The 14139-nt window shown below is 36.6% G+C and overlaps 1 long non-coding RNA gene across 1 annotated transcript in view; it reads right to left on the reverse strand.

The window, feature by feature from the left end:
• LOC109144050 overlaps nt 1-9958 on the reverse strand; it is a 28965-nt gene extending 19007 nt beyond the window's left edge. The window contains exons 1-4 of the long non-coding RNA XR_002044532.3: nt 9906-9958; nt 8550-9062; nt 6637-6703; nt 3100-3220 (exon numbers count right to left, since the gene is read on the reverse strand). This is a non-coding gene — a long non-coding RNA (uncharacterized LOC109144050). The remainder of the gene's footprint in view (nt 1-3099; nt 3221-6636; nt 6704-8549; nt 9063-9905) is intronic.
• Between the last annotated feature and the right edge of the window lie 4181 nt (nt 9959-14139).

The raw sequence follows: 14139 nt of genomic DNA on the forward strand, positions 1-14139 counted from the left end.
AAGAGACATATTGCCAGCAGTCAGAATTTCATAATCACTTTGTTAACTAGCTACTAATTTCTTTCACAGACACATAAAGCCAATTCAGGTCATAGCTTTTGCTTTTGGGCACTGTACCAAGGTTTAGAGCCAGACTTTCATATAATCAACAAAATTATTAACTCTTTCCTGAGCTGAGATCCCAGCTAACATTCAGATCTATTCCTTTTCCTATGGATCTAGAAGTCTCTTTCAGCTATCACTCTTTGGAAATTATTAAAATAAATAAAGTCTCATTGTACTCTGATATATAGGGTAGATGAACTGAGCAAGCTGCATTTGCACCTGCTGCAGGTGGTTGTCTCTGAAACTTAATGGCTCCGGGAGAGATGTTCCAGGAAGGCGAAATGCTTTCAGGCCTTATCGGAATTAAAATCTTCAATTAATGCAAGTTAAATAGTCCTTATTTCCCCAGTTGTGGGCCAAAGTGATGGATTTGAAGTACTCACAAATATAATGCAGGTTTAAGACTTCTATACAAGAGGGACATTTCTGAATGGAATTTGTATTCCAGAGCTATTTTGGAATTTTCTTTCAGAATTTTTTTTTCAAGCAGGAGTTTATATTTTGATTGTAGAAAATTTCAGTTGTTAAGATGAAAATGGTAATTTATGACTTTGCAAATTGTTCTGGGGAGGATATGGAAAGTGGCAGGAAAGAAAGGCTTCCAGCACTGGGAGTCTGGAGAGCCTTGGAGGCTGGCAGCCTTCAAACAAGGCAGGGCCCTTGCTCAAGGTCCCCTGTCCAGCCCCTTTTTGGCTGAGCTTCCTGGCCTTGCCTGCTACCTGTGAGTGCATATTTCCAGTCTTCCATATTCTGCTGTAGGGCAGTAAGACAGCAAGTATAGAGCAGTCCTTGTATTTAAAATTCATTTAAGAGATAAGAATTTTGGAGGTTTTTTATGACTTGGAATAAAAATTTCATTTCTTCTCAATCCAGGTCTAATTTTAATTAACCCAAAACTGAATAATACTGTCTTTCAATAAATAGGTTCAGTGACACTTGAATTTTATTCCTACTGCAGTTGTCATAGCCCTGTCTATACTCCTAGAATGTTGTTTGATTTTGTGCTATGTTTGCTGTACAAAAAATAGCTTATGGTCTGATGACACTTAGGGAAAAGAACAAAGACCTATTCTTGTTAAAATGAAACTAGAAGCCAAGTCTGCATAGAACAAATGTGTGTGGGAAACTTGCTCTCCTGAAATTTTAGGCATGATTAATACAACACACCTGAAACCTTTATTGTATGAACACAAGGAACCTGGGAGAAAAAATGGATGAAGAGCTGCTAGTCCAGGATATGAAACTAGAGATGATAGAAGTTACAAACAGCTACTGTAACTGAAGCATAGGTGTAGGATTTAGGGGAACAGAGAAACATGAGGATGAAGGTGCCAAACTGAACACTAGTGATGACATACTGTGAAAAAGAACTAATATACATAAAAAGCAAATTTACCTGAGTCAAAAAATCAGTCTCTGATAAAGAATGATGGTGCAAGTTTTCTTGACTAATGTTGTAAATCTCTGTGAAATCTTTGGATTAGATTTGTATATAAAACAAAAATCTTGGTATTTTTATTTGAGAAAAAAACTACTACAAATTTACATCATTATGGGAGACTATAGCATCGGATATCCAACCTACGAAAAATAGGACTGTGCTAGTTAGCCCTGGGTGGGGTGGCTCTCAGCTGACAATCAGCTGAACCCATGAGAGGTGAGGGTGTGTTAGACTTTATTTAAGAAAGTAGTAAAAGAATCTGAAACACTTGGCCATGAACAAAAGATGATGTGAAGATAGAGTCATAGAACAATTAAGGTTGAACGAGCGCTCCAAAATCATTCTGTCCAGCTGTTAACCCAGAACCACTAAACCATAGTGTTCACCTCTAAACCATATCCCCAAATGCCGTATTCACAACCTTTAGAACACTTCCAGGGATGATGATTCCATCACTTCCTGGGCAGCCTGTTCCAATGCCTAAACACACTTTCACTGATTTAATTTTTCCTATTACCCAGTGTAAACCTCTCCTGTCACAACTCAAAGCCACATCCTCATGTCCTTTCACCTGTTACCTGGGAGAAGAGTTGCTTTACTTTAATAGAGGGACAAACAAAAGCTGATCTGCATTGCAGACTCTCAGTTTTAGATGGGTGAACTAAGGAATTCACTGAGTTATGAAGTATTTTGGCTTGGTGATAAAGAATAGTCACACTCCCTTATGTCCTTCTTTACAGTCACTAAGTGTCTTTGGAATGAATTTAGCTCCCATTTCAGATACACTTAGTGAAATTTTTTGAGTGACAAGTATTTTTAACAATGTGTTGTTAGGTGTTAAGAAAGCCTAGTTCTGAATGCTTTCCACTGCCACTTGAGAATGTCTTTGCATTTATGATCATATTTTGATGTTTATGTTGTATTTATAAAGCTGGGATAAATATTGTAATCTTTTGTGAATACTTTAGGTTAGACGAGATATACTTAAAAAATTCACTTGTAAGTCTACAAATATATAATCTTTACAGGGCAATAGCCATTTGAAGGCACAGTTTTGATTGCCGTTGAATGACACAATGAAATCTGAAGGCTTCTTGTTCTAGATCAAAGATCATGCAGCCATGAGTCACTAAGTGGGCTTTCATTAATTTTATAATGGTGTTTCAGGTTCATTCCAAAAATATTGCTTAACTAACTTGTTAACTTCTTTGGATTTATGCCAAATTCTCTGTCTTTCCAGAATCAGCATGCATGCTGGCTCTGTGCTTTGGCTGATCTCTGCTTAATCTATACCCCATTTATATTTCTAAGAACTGGACTGTAAAATCTATAGTATGGCAGACAGACACATACACTACAATCGAAAGAAGATATAATGCAAGACAGTAGAAATATTAATAATAATGATAATACTATAAATTAAAGAAGAAAGCCAAACCAAACCAAAAACAAAACAAAAAACTGGAACTAAACCAAAAAACTCTGGGAAAAATCTTGATATATATGATTGTCAAGTCCAAGATAGCACAAGCCATTTTATCTGATTCACAAACCTTTGCTGTCTGTTAAGAATACAGAAGTACCCCAGAAAATATCTTGATTCTCTTTAGCTCTTTGCAGCTCTTCATTGCCAAGAAACACAAGAAGGGGTCAGAAGTATATGTCACAGAATATCTAGAAAAAATAATGACATTGGATAAAGTTGACATAGTTATTAGTTTTGAGTATTTCTTTTGCAATTCAATCGGAAAAGCAGGTTGGTGTCATCCATCTCTGGAAGAGCGACAGGCAATTAAACCAGAAAATTTTATATGTCTGTAATTTTTGGAAAATGACTGAAATCAGAATGACATAATGAAATCCTTTTTTGTATTTTAACTTAAAGTTTATTTTTGTCAGATTTAAAAATACATTTGGCCCTTCAAGTAGACCAAATAACACTCATTGTAGAAAATAAAATGCCTTGCTACCTCAACCTTAAATGGTATGTTTAGGTTTTTACTTTCTAATATTTCAGTTTGTGCTATGTCTGGAATTCAGAGAAATTAATCAATAGTATCAAATCTTCTTTCTGTTGAAACCCAGAGAGAACATACTAAACCAAGTGTTATCAAGAACCAGTTACAGAAGAAAAGCAAATGCCCAGTTTCTCAATATTCACTAGAGCAGAAACTTTCAGCAGCATATTTAATCTAGCAGAATTTATCAAGGCATGTTTCAGCAAGAGTTGCTTACAAGGGCACAAGTTGTTCATTCAAGTATTCTTCATCCAAGTTAGTATTGACATTGATCGGATGATTTTATGTGGGGAATCCCTCTTACCTTCAGATAAGATGACTTCACATATATCTCAGTGGCAATCATACACGTGTATACACTTTTAGCCTCTAAGCTCACTCTGCTTCGCTCCTTCAAATAGAGTAAAATGGTTTTAAGCCTTGAACTTTTTCTTTGAGTTGGATTCTAGACTCCCTGAACTAGGTTAAGAGCTTCTGTTTTACATCAAAGAGTAAGTCAAGATTTGAATTCTCTTCCAAAACCAGGTAATCCGTCTACAATAAAGCAGGTGGAAGGACACTAAAGAAAAATAGCTGCTGTAACAAGCCTGTAAAGTATGTCACTTCCACCAGATATCTCTTCAGCAGGTGCCAACAAATCCCTATCTCTTGCCTCCCACTCAAATGCTGTGGTGGTTGTTATGAGAAATTTTGTTAGGAAGAAAATTCAGAAGTAAGATTAGATTTGTTGCTGCTCAAGGTATTTAAAATGGGAACTGGAAAACTTGAGCTGCAGAAAGTTGAACTAGCTACTGCTTTGAGACTGTTTGTTCTGTTCTGCTTATTATCCGTGATGGCAGCAAACAAATTCTTCTCTGCATTAATTCTGATGATGAGTTCTCCTATGATTATGAAATCCAAGGAATGTTTTCACCACACAATTGCCAGATTTAATTTAGTGTGGCTCACTCTTTAAAAGGCTCTCTTTTCTTCAACTCTCTGGACATTACTTGTTGAAATTAGTACATTTCAAATGTACTTACACCCCTGTAAATCATCTCTTGCCATTTGCTGTTGTTGTTAGGAACATCATGAGCTCATAAATCAGTGGACTTTTCACATTTTTAGGATTATCTCTCGAAAATCTTAATAACCCTTAAGCTGACTCCAGCAAGAGTGTTTACCACACTCAAATGTCTTATGGGATGGTCTGCCTCCACACATTTAGATCACATGGAGAACCACTTCAAATGTACATTAGAAAAATCCCTGATGCATTTGCTCTTAGTAAGACTTCAGTGTCTGGTACCTCCTGCCATCAGATAATTTCCATGGTCTTTGAGGAAACTTAAGAAGTGAGAGTTTCTTAATGTGGCTGTGTGACAGCACACTGGAGATGTTACAACACTGTCTTGCAGGACTTAAATTTTGTTCTCAGTTTGATGCCTTGTCTCTTCACAGTCTCATCCAAAGTCTTCTAAAACTCCTAAAGCCTTTGATAATCTGTGGTTTATTTCATCATGTGGGTGTGCATCTTATAAATGGTGCCTCTTAGTGAATGACTTCCAGTGCAGACAGCAGAAGTGGTGTTAGCTAGCGTTAACAGGACCTGGTTGATAAGTGATTTTTATCCTTTTTTTTAAATGAAGAGTAGAAACAAAGTTATCACAAGTCCTGTGGACCTTACTGCTAGCCATTACACTTTGTTTTTCAAGAGCATGTTAGGATCACCTGAACTATTATTATATGTAACCAATAGATCAGCAAAGGAGGAACCTAACACTAAGCTCCTGACAGAGCACTGTCAGTAAAACAAGAAAGGTCTTCAGAGAGACAGAGGAATTCATTAAAAAATCCTGGGCTGAAAAACTTGCTGGAAAATCTTTCTGGAAAAGCTTGCTAGAAATGGAGACTAGGTGAAGAAAAAGTGCAGTTTTTCCCCTTTTTGGAGAAGCATTTGGATAAATGAAAGGCAATTCATAGCATAAGAAAGGTAAGATAAAAAGCTAAACCAAAATGAAAAATTGCCCTCCTTAAATATTTATGACTTCAATTGATGAGATTCTTATTCCTGATGGACAGCTTGCAGACTAATGAGTTTTTAATTGTTCTTACGCAATTAAGGGTGATGGTCTTTTGCTAAATCTTGAGTTTCAGCCATAGTTTATGTAAGTTGTTCACATTACTCAACCTATAATGATGTACTTGGCTTCATTGCTTGTGGTCTGGTTCTCATTTGTCTGGCATTACATTCTAAGATTGCACTGACTCAGATTTCCTTTAGTTTTACAACAAAAAGCAATAGCATGTATTGCATGAGGCATCTCAAATTTATTCACTTGTTTGTGGTCATTTTAGTGCAGGTTTCTCAAGCAGGTGTATACAGACATGTATCTCTGCATTCAGAAGATAAATAGGAACTCCTCAATGTAGTGTCACTACCATTACTTCTTCACCATAAAATGACTGATTTGCATTGAAAGTCTTTAATGTTATTTGAAATTTTTCAGTCCATGATGTTCCTGAGAAGAGGATGAAATCCTCATCCTTTATTTTTAATAAAGATTGAGATGTATGTCTTTTATACTCAAACTATTCTATGTAGTAGAAAAAAAATGTGCATCATCTATTTGGCAGTACTTCCAGCAAAACTTGCCTAACCTTTATTAAGATAAGGCACTGCTGAAGTTGGTAAGTCTTTTAACTGGAGCAGGAAGGCAGGAGTTGTCCATTGTGGTGTTACATAATCTTTTTGCTTATGAAAAAAAGAACTGCTATACATTTTAATAAGCTTTAAGTCAATTAGACTTTTTTTCTGTAAGCATAAAAAGGGTTATCCAAAAGTTCATACTGATAAGGTGAAGTGGATTCCAGAATTTAATAGACTTTGGGATTTAACTTTTATGTCTATTCACACAGCAGAAACAATGGCGTAAAGTTCAGCATATGCTAACCAAAGCATGTATTTGACAGTCTATACTTCAACTCTTTCTGCACTGTACATGGCTTCATTCTCACTAGGTCCAGCTAGAATTATTAAAATTAAAACTACTATAACTGAACCACAGAGTCAAGCATATGCTATTGTCTTACCTCTATTTTGTCATCCCTGCACACAACCAGAATAGAATATCTCCAGAGAGGGGGAAAAAAAAAAAACCTGAAGAAAAAAAAAGGATGAACCATAAGGTAGATTTTTAAAAACAGAGGTTTTTTAAAAAACAATTATCAGTTTTTCTGATGGGCCTGGAAGTAAGATAGAATTCAATAAGAACTTAAATTTAATTCCTGGGCTCTAGATTCCTGGGGATGTTTCTTTGAGCCTATCACTCCAAAATGGTAAGTGGTAGGGTAAGTGATGGAAGAGGACTTTGAAGACAGAGAGAGATGATTTTTGTAGTGTGACTTCACAGGCACTGTATAATTACAGAACACTCTGGAAATGATTGGTGCTGTAAGAAGCAACTGAATGAAGCCTGAGAAGCCACATTTTGACAACAGCTCACACATGATTAAGACTGAGTATTTAATAATCTCTCTTATGTTCAGCTATAGTTGTTACTTTAAAAGAAGTAAGAAAAATTAACAACAAAAAAACCCTCAAAGAGATGACCTTGAAATCCCAAACTACAGATTGTAGCAACTGGATGTGGAGAGCCCCAGTTTTGTGATCGGGAACTGTAACACTCACCCTGTAGATAAATAGAGGGACAAACCTACACAAAATACTCAGCATGAGGTTTTCAATAACGTTGAAGTGCCTCTGTCTTAGTTTGGACAGATTTATCATTAACAACAGGAAATTTTAAAAAAAAAATGTAATACAATCTGATGATCATTTTGTCAATGAATGACAGCCATTTTGTGTTCTCTGACTCTTGGAATAGTTTTAATAGAATTTATGCACTTCTTCAAATATCAAAACATGTTCTCTCTTCTGGCAGCAGCCAAAAAATCATAAAAGGAAATCGTAAGTCCTCCTGGCCATGGAGAAATCTTGTGTGTATGCCTGCAATCTGTCTGTTGTTGGCTTATTCTGTTCTTTTTCATTTTCTTTTTCTGTAGTAGCTTCAGCACTGACCCCTAAAAACCAGGACAAAAGCCCAATTTCTTTTCCTTTTCTATAAAAAGGCCAATAAAAATGGCAAATATAGAAGACTGGGTGACCATTGCAGTGATTCATTTTGGCAATTCACAACTAACTTATGTAAAGTTCATCTGGTTCCTGGAGTTTGACTCTGTGCCATTATTCATGCAGTTCCTGGGGTACTAACTCAAAATTCAGTCAATTAACTCCCCAAGCGCCTCCAAGGATTCCAGATCTTCTTTATCCAGGACACATTGTTCCAAAATCAGAATATGTTTTCTCAGAAATTACTTTAGTGACATACTATAAGAAATTTTGCATTCCCACATGTGACTTGAGATTCCAATACACAATTTGAAGTGATGTTGATGAAAGCAATCAGCTTTCAAACTGTTCTAATATAGAACACAATGGATCTGTAGCCAGTGGAAAAGCATCCCCTTCCCTTTCCAAGATCACTTCAGTTGGCTTCAGATTAGGCATCATGATTATCTTCTTCCCATGAGGACAATGAGGAAGGTCTGCATTCCTCATTCTATTATGCAATTCACCTTGACATGCTTTTTAAATTTGAGACTGTCCCAAAAAATGTAAAATATGATAGTCTTCTTACATAGATGTTTTATTTTCAGAACAGCAATAACAAGAACATTAGAGTTTCAGGAAGAGCAATAAAAGTAAAAACACACATTACATAATATAGTTTAAAGAACCTGCAAAGAATTAGTTGAAACTGTAAATACACTCAGATGGACTGTAATACTTTTAAATCAGAAGGAGGTCACTCCTAAGACTCAAATTCCATATGGGCAAAACTCTACTTTCCTAAATCAAATGAGTAGCCCCACAGGAGCCAGTGAACAAAAAGAGAAGTAATTTTGTTTATGCAGGGCTTAGAATGAAGAAAAACATCTCCTACCTGCATATGCCATGCTCTTTCTTAGTAAGAAATGAAAGGTGTCCTTCCAATAGCAATTATTTAGAATTTCATCTTAACTTGCTTCCTTCTTGAGCTGAGTGATTTGCAGGAGCAGGGCCAAGAACGGTGCAAATCGAATGGGTAGGTCCATCAGTCATTCCAACGGAAGTGTAGGACTAGGAAACCAAGGCAGCTTGATCCTGGTGGCTACAGCACCTTCAGAGCAGAGGAGTGTGTGCACTGACCAGTCCCAAAGGCAACGTCACCCACATTGTCATAAAATCCTTCTAGTTCTCTGCAGCTCTGTGCAGTAATACGAGTAAAGTCAAGACTGAAATACAAATGGCACCTTGCTGGCTCACACATATCGTTACAGTCAGGAGAGGATCAGGGCTCCAGAAGGTTTAGCTGTGTCTAAACTTCACCACATGGGAGGTCATACATGGATAGTGTGGCCCACTGGAGAGGAAGACATTTTAAGATTCAGATGTGAACCCCAGTTTTGATCTTAAACTATGGGATTTGAAAAAAAGAAAAAGAAAAAAAAATTTAGTAACTAAGAATACTTTATGTTCCGCTCCTACAACTTTAAGGAGTTTTCCTATTATACGAAATTCTAAACTGTAGTAACTTCTGATTCTTTTTTTTTTTTTAACTGAATTATTATTCAAGTTTTCTATTCGTCTATAACCAGATAAACACATGCAGCTTTAAATACATACTATAATTCTATGGATTTTTTCAGCTAGTTCCGCACAGAACCATTTGTAAGATTAAAAAATAGTATAAATTCTGAGTCTAGCAAGATCACTTAAAAGAAATTATCCTGTTTACCTTATGCTTTATGAAATGGTCAAAGTATTTATTGAAATTAAATCCTTAGTAAAATGTATCATTTTAATCATGCAAGACACAAGTATCAATAAACACTAAAATTATAGAATGTCTCTAAAGCAAAATTGCGCCCTTAATGTTGAAACTTCTTTACAGAATAATAAAGACTAGAAGAAAAACTATCCTAATAACTCTGCTGTTATGTTCACTAATATAGACTGGCCTGCTCTTCGTAGAGAAGGAAGCACTAGAGCACTGTGAGAGGGTACATTTGCAAGTGGCTCTCCTCATGAAGAGGTATCAAAATTCACCTCTCAGTCCTACAGATTTCAAAGCATTAGTGGAAGGGCCAAGTTCACCCTTTCAGCCCTTGCTCCTTGGCTACAAGTCTCTGACCACTCTCGACAGCATGTTCATTCTTGAAAGCCCCTCTTTTAACCAGAGCATCTAGTGCAACACAGAGGAGATATGAGATTGTATTATCAATTTTTCTAGTCCAGGATGCTGACGAAAATGGCATACCTTGTTTCCTTTGGGTGAAACTTCAGCACACAGAAAAAACTTCAGGATAGTCTAAGCAGAAAAGAACAGAAAGAAAAAGAACACCAACATGAAAAAGTGTCTTGTCCTGTATCATGTGTCCTCCACACACAAACCATCACAGTCCAATGATGAAGATGAAAAAAGATGATCTTTGAAGACAACACACCTGTGTCAGAAAGGGAATACAGAAGAAGCAGAAACATACCTTTCCCAGAGAAACGTAAATCAAAAGTGAGTCTCTTTCTAACAATACAGAATTTACAGCAGAAATGCTAATACCAAAATATTCTAATGCCTATAATTTTTCAGAAGACATACTGGTCTTCTCTTTCCCCTACATTTTTCTCAAAAGATGAGATTCTTAGCAATGTGAAACAGTGCATCATGAAAAACAACACTAAATGTAAGGGGCTGCCAATAAAAAGTAGTAACACGAAGCTGAGCAATCATAACCATGAGTACTAACAAGGCAGCTCAACCTTTCTAAAGCTAAGATATGAAAGCCTAACTTTAAATAAATATTTTTTTTATAGTAGCATCAAAAGCAGACTTGATTAAATTTGTTCACAAAGTTCTTGGAATGATTCTAGCTGGAATACAAATCTCTACAATTTTGGTCCAGAAGAGAGAACACCAGTAAACCCATCCCAGCTTTTGCAGCATTTTGCTTGAAATGTCTGATCAGAGTTTAGCTTGTAGGATCCAAACACAATTGAGCAACATTTGATTATGATTATTTTATTTGATTTTCTGAAGTATTTGCACAATATTCTTGTTACTTTGAAAATACCTCACTTCAAGCTGTTAAGCTTTTATTCAAGAAAGCCAAACACAGTTCCTTTTTATGAAACACTGCAAATATAGAAAGCTGTAAATTAAGTTGCTTTGGAACAAAGAAAGCAATTTTAAGAAATGTTAAGTGATATATCTAGCTTTGAAATCATTCTCCATGGGTAGGAACAGGACTTTCCTTATTTTCTTGCCACAATGGGAAGCAAAAGAGCTAATTCAATTTCAGGCTAGAAAAAAAGAAAATAACTGTGTATATATTATAACACATACCAGTAGGTAGAAAAGATACTTAAGAAAAGGAGAACTGTGCTTATAACCACAAAACTTAGGTGTTAGCATAAGTATTAGAAATACACTCCAAATTTTAAAAGTCATGAAGCAATTACTGTAGTATCTATTAGAATGTATGCTTTAACTACTCCTGTACCTACAATGATCACTTACAAACTTGTATTATTACTTACACATCAGAGTGGTTTTGGAACTGAAGCCATGACGATTTTTTGCCTTTTCTTTTATACCCCTGTTATACCTTTTTTACAGCTTCTGTGTTCTTAGTGCTTTTTCCCTACATTCCTGGACTCGCTTGTTCAGCTAGGAGACTAAACATTTTAGAAGCTTCGTAGCTAGGGATCAGTGTGCCCCAGACCCCAAGATCCTCTCCAGAACACATTCTGTAAATGAAGATAGAACCAGCCAGGGGAAGGTTCCTTGGGGAGGGGGGCTCATTCGAGCTTCTCATTGGGGAATTTTTGATAGATATGCTAATTAGTAAAACCTATAATGTTATACCAGATCTTTTGGGGGTGCATTGTGGTGTGCATTTTGGTGCGTTTGAGCTGGATGTAGTGCACCTAAGGATCCTTAAAATAAATACCAGGGTAAAATCCCTTTTTCCCTTCTAACCATGTTTGACTCTTGATTTTAAGACCAAGGAAAGGTATCAGAACGATCACAATAAAACTAAATAAATAATTATTCAGGAAGGCACATACACTACTCTACTGATATGAATGGAGCTATTAATTATAAAAACCTGTCCTGATTTTAATATTCCTCTCATACACTGAACCATCCAACCTGAAACTGAACTGAAAGGTATTCCTCTGTACAGATTGGCAATTATTGAAACCTTACCACGAGAAAAGGTTTGGGAGCAGATGTTTCAGAACTGGCTTTCTGGGCTTAAAGACTTTTCTAAACAATGGTGATGGGTTACCTGAGTTGGAGCACTCCTACACCAGCAGCTCCAGCTGATCCCTGCTATGTCACTGCTTTGTGCCTCAGAGATCACCCCTTGGCAGCCTGTGTGATTTGCAGCCTTGGCTGCAAGAATACAACCAGCACTGGAACCTGCTCTTCAGGTTCAGCATGTGAAATCAGGGCCAAGGCAAGGCAGCTGGCTTGGAGGAGGGGTCCAGAGGCTTTATATAGGCTTAAGAGTACAATAACATTGGCCAGGCAGCTGTGTCTGAATGAAAGTGCACAAAGAGAAGGCAGGACCTTTGTGGCGGTGCTCTGGCTTTATGGGGTGTCAGAAGAAAGGTGACAAGAACAGGAGAGAGATGTTAGACTGCCATTTCACACAGCCTGCATGAAACTGGAACAACCAGGTTTAAAAATAAAAGCCACCTGGTAAAAGAAAACATTGGAGGCCAATTTAGGGATATAGGTTAAAGGGTATTTGTTCAAAACAAGTTATAAACCAGTTCTATACTGAGTTGGTCAAGCGGGTAACTGAAAGGAAAGAGTCCAAGAAAACCTCTAATCTTATTTCCACAAAAAAAAAATATATATATTTTAAAATTGTCATTACAAGCTGTGTAAGTGCAGGTATTTTTATAACTAATTAAGAGTCTAAAAAACTCAGGAAGAAATTTTGCCCAGAAGTTGAAATTGATTTCTGAAAATGCAGTTCTGTGGGCCCGAATGTGAATGATTCCACCATCTACTTAGTGTAAAATTTCCTGTGTGTTTATACTCCCTTCCAATTATCACTTGTATTGATCACTGTGATTTCAATTCTTGGGGGGACCAATATAAAGCACCCAGTCATGATTTTTAAATTAACAGTGTATCTGAAAAGCATGTACATGGATCTCTATTAAAGCAGTGCTCAGAACAATATTGGTGTTCAATTTAAACAGCTGCTGAGTGCAAATCAGTGATGTCAGCACTAGCATGTTATACTGCTCTAGCAGTATATAACCTGAGAAGTTGTTTCCCGCTACGTTTATGAGTCCTGATAATCAATACAAAAGAGATCCTGAGATTAGCTTAGTTGTTTAGAACATGGTGCTCATAACACCAAGGTCATGGCCTTGTATGGGCCATTCACTTAAGCGTTGGAATTGATGATCCCTGTGAGTCCCTGCCAACTCAGAATACTCTGTGACTGGGAAAATCACACCTGAAACCTCCATCTGCCTTACTGCTACAGCTCCATATTACAGTGCTTGCTTACTGAAATGAAATTATTAATTGGGACAGTGGAAATAAAGAATCCAACTAGCACAAACAGATTTTAATCTCCTTCTTCCCAATTTGAAAAGAAAAAATACATAAGAAGGACAGTGGCGTAAGAACTGGTAGATTTTGTTACCCAGACTTCTGATTACGACCCATTTTCTACCACTCTTCCCTTTAATTTAAAGAAAATTATATACAGAAATTTTATCTTTTTCCAAACTCTTGAAATCCAAATAGCGTGTCTCCTGACTTTTGTTAGTTTTCTGCTAAATTTCTGCCAGAGAGCATTGTTTGTTCTTTGTTTGAAATTATCAGCATCTTTTAGCCAAGTCTATCAACTGCAAGGAAATCTCTCAAGTTTTGAGCAATTTCTCTTCCACAAGCCATCTTCTATTAGGCAAAAAAACTTGCTGGGATAATTCCAAACTCCCTCTTCATCCCTCTGGGATGTTTCTTAAATTTCTGCACCAGGTCCTCAACAAAGAAATGAGCTCTTTCTTTTGGGATCAACAAGAATAAAGTGTTTAGTTTCTTAATTACTAGGCTAGGCTCTCTCCAAAAGTGTCTAAGTTTGGAATTCTTTTTCTGGCTACTTTTTCTAATCAAGAGCCAAGCATTTTCTGCTCCCTGGTTGGGAACATAATTATTTTCATTTCTTTTGGGCTTTTACTGTCTTTACTTGCAGCTCAGAACTGCCTTATATTCAGGAATACTGAACTGCAGACAGATATGTAACAACATTGCAACAGCTACCTAGAGAGGACTCTGATAATTACCAGCGCTTTTTACATTAGCAAAAAAAGCAAAAGTACAAAAATGGGCTCTGTAAAAGCAGTGGATAATAGAACACTAGAAAAGTAAAAAATTGTTATTTTTATGTTCTAGCATTTATAGTCTTCACCAAGACTTTAAGCATTTAATTTGCAGCCTCCAAACTCCACACCAATCAAGC

The sequence above is a fragment of the Corvus cornix genome, chromosome Z, assembly GCF_000738735.6.
Source record: "Corvus cornix cornix isolate S_Up_H32 chromosome Z, ASM73873v5, whole genome shotgun sequence".
Classification (NCBI taxonomy): domain Eukaryota; kingdom Metazoa; phylum Chordata; class Aves; order Passeriformes; family Corvidae; genus Corvus; species Corvus cornix.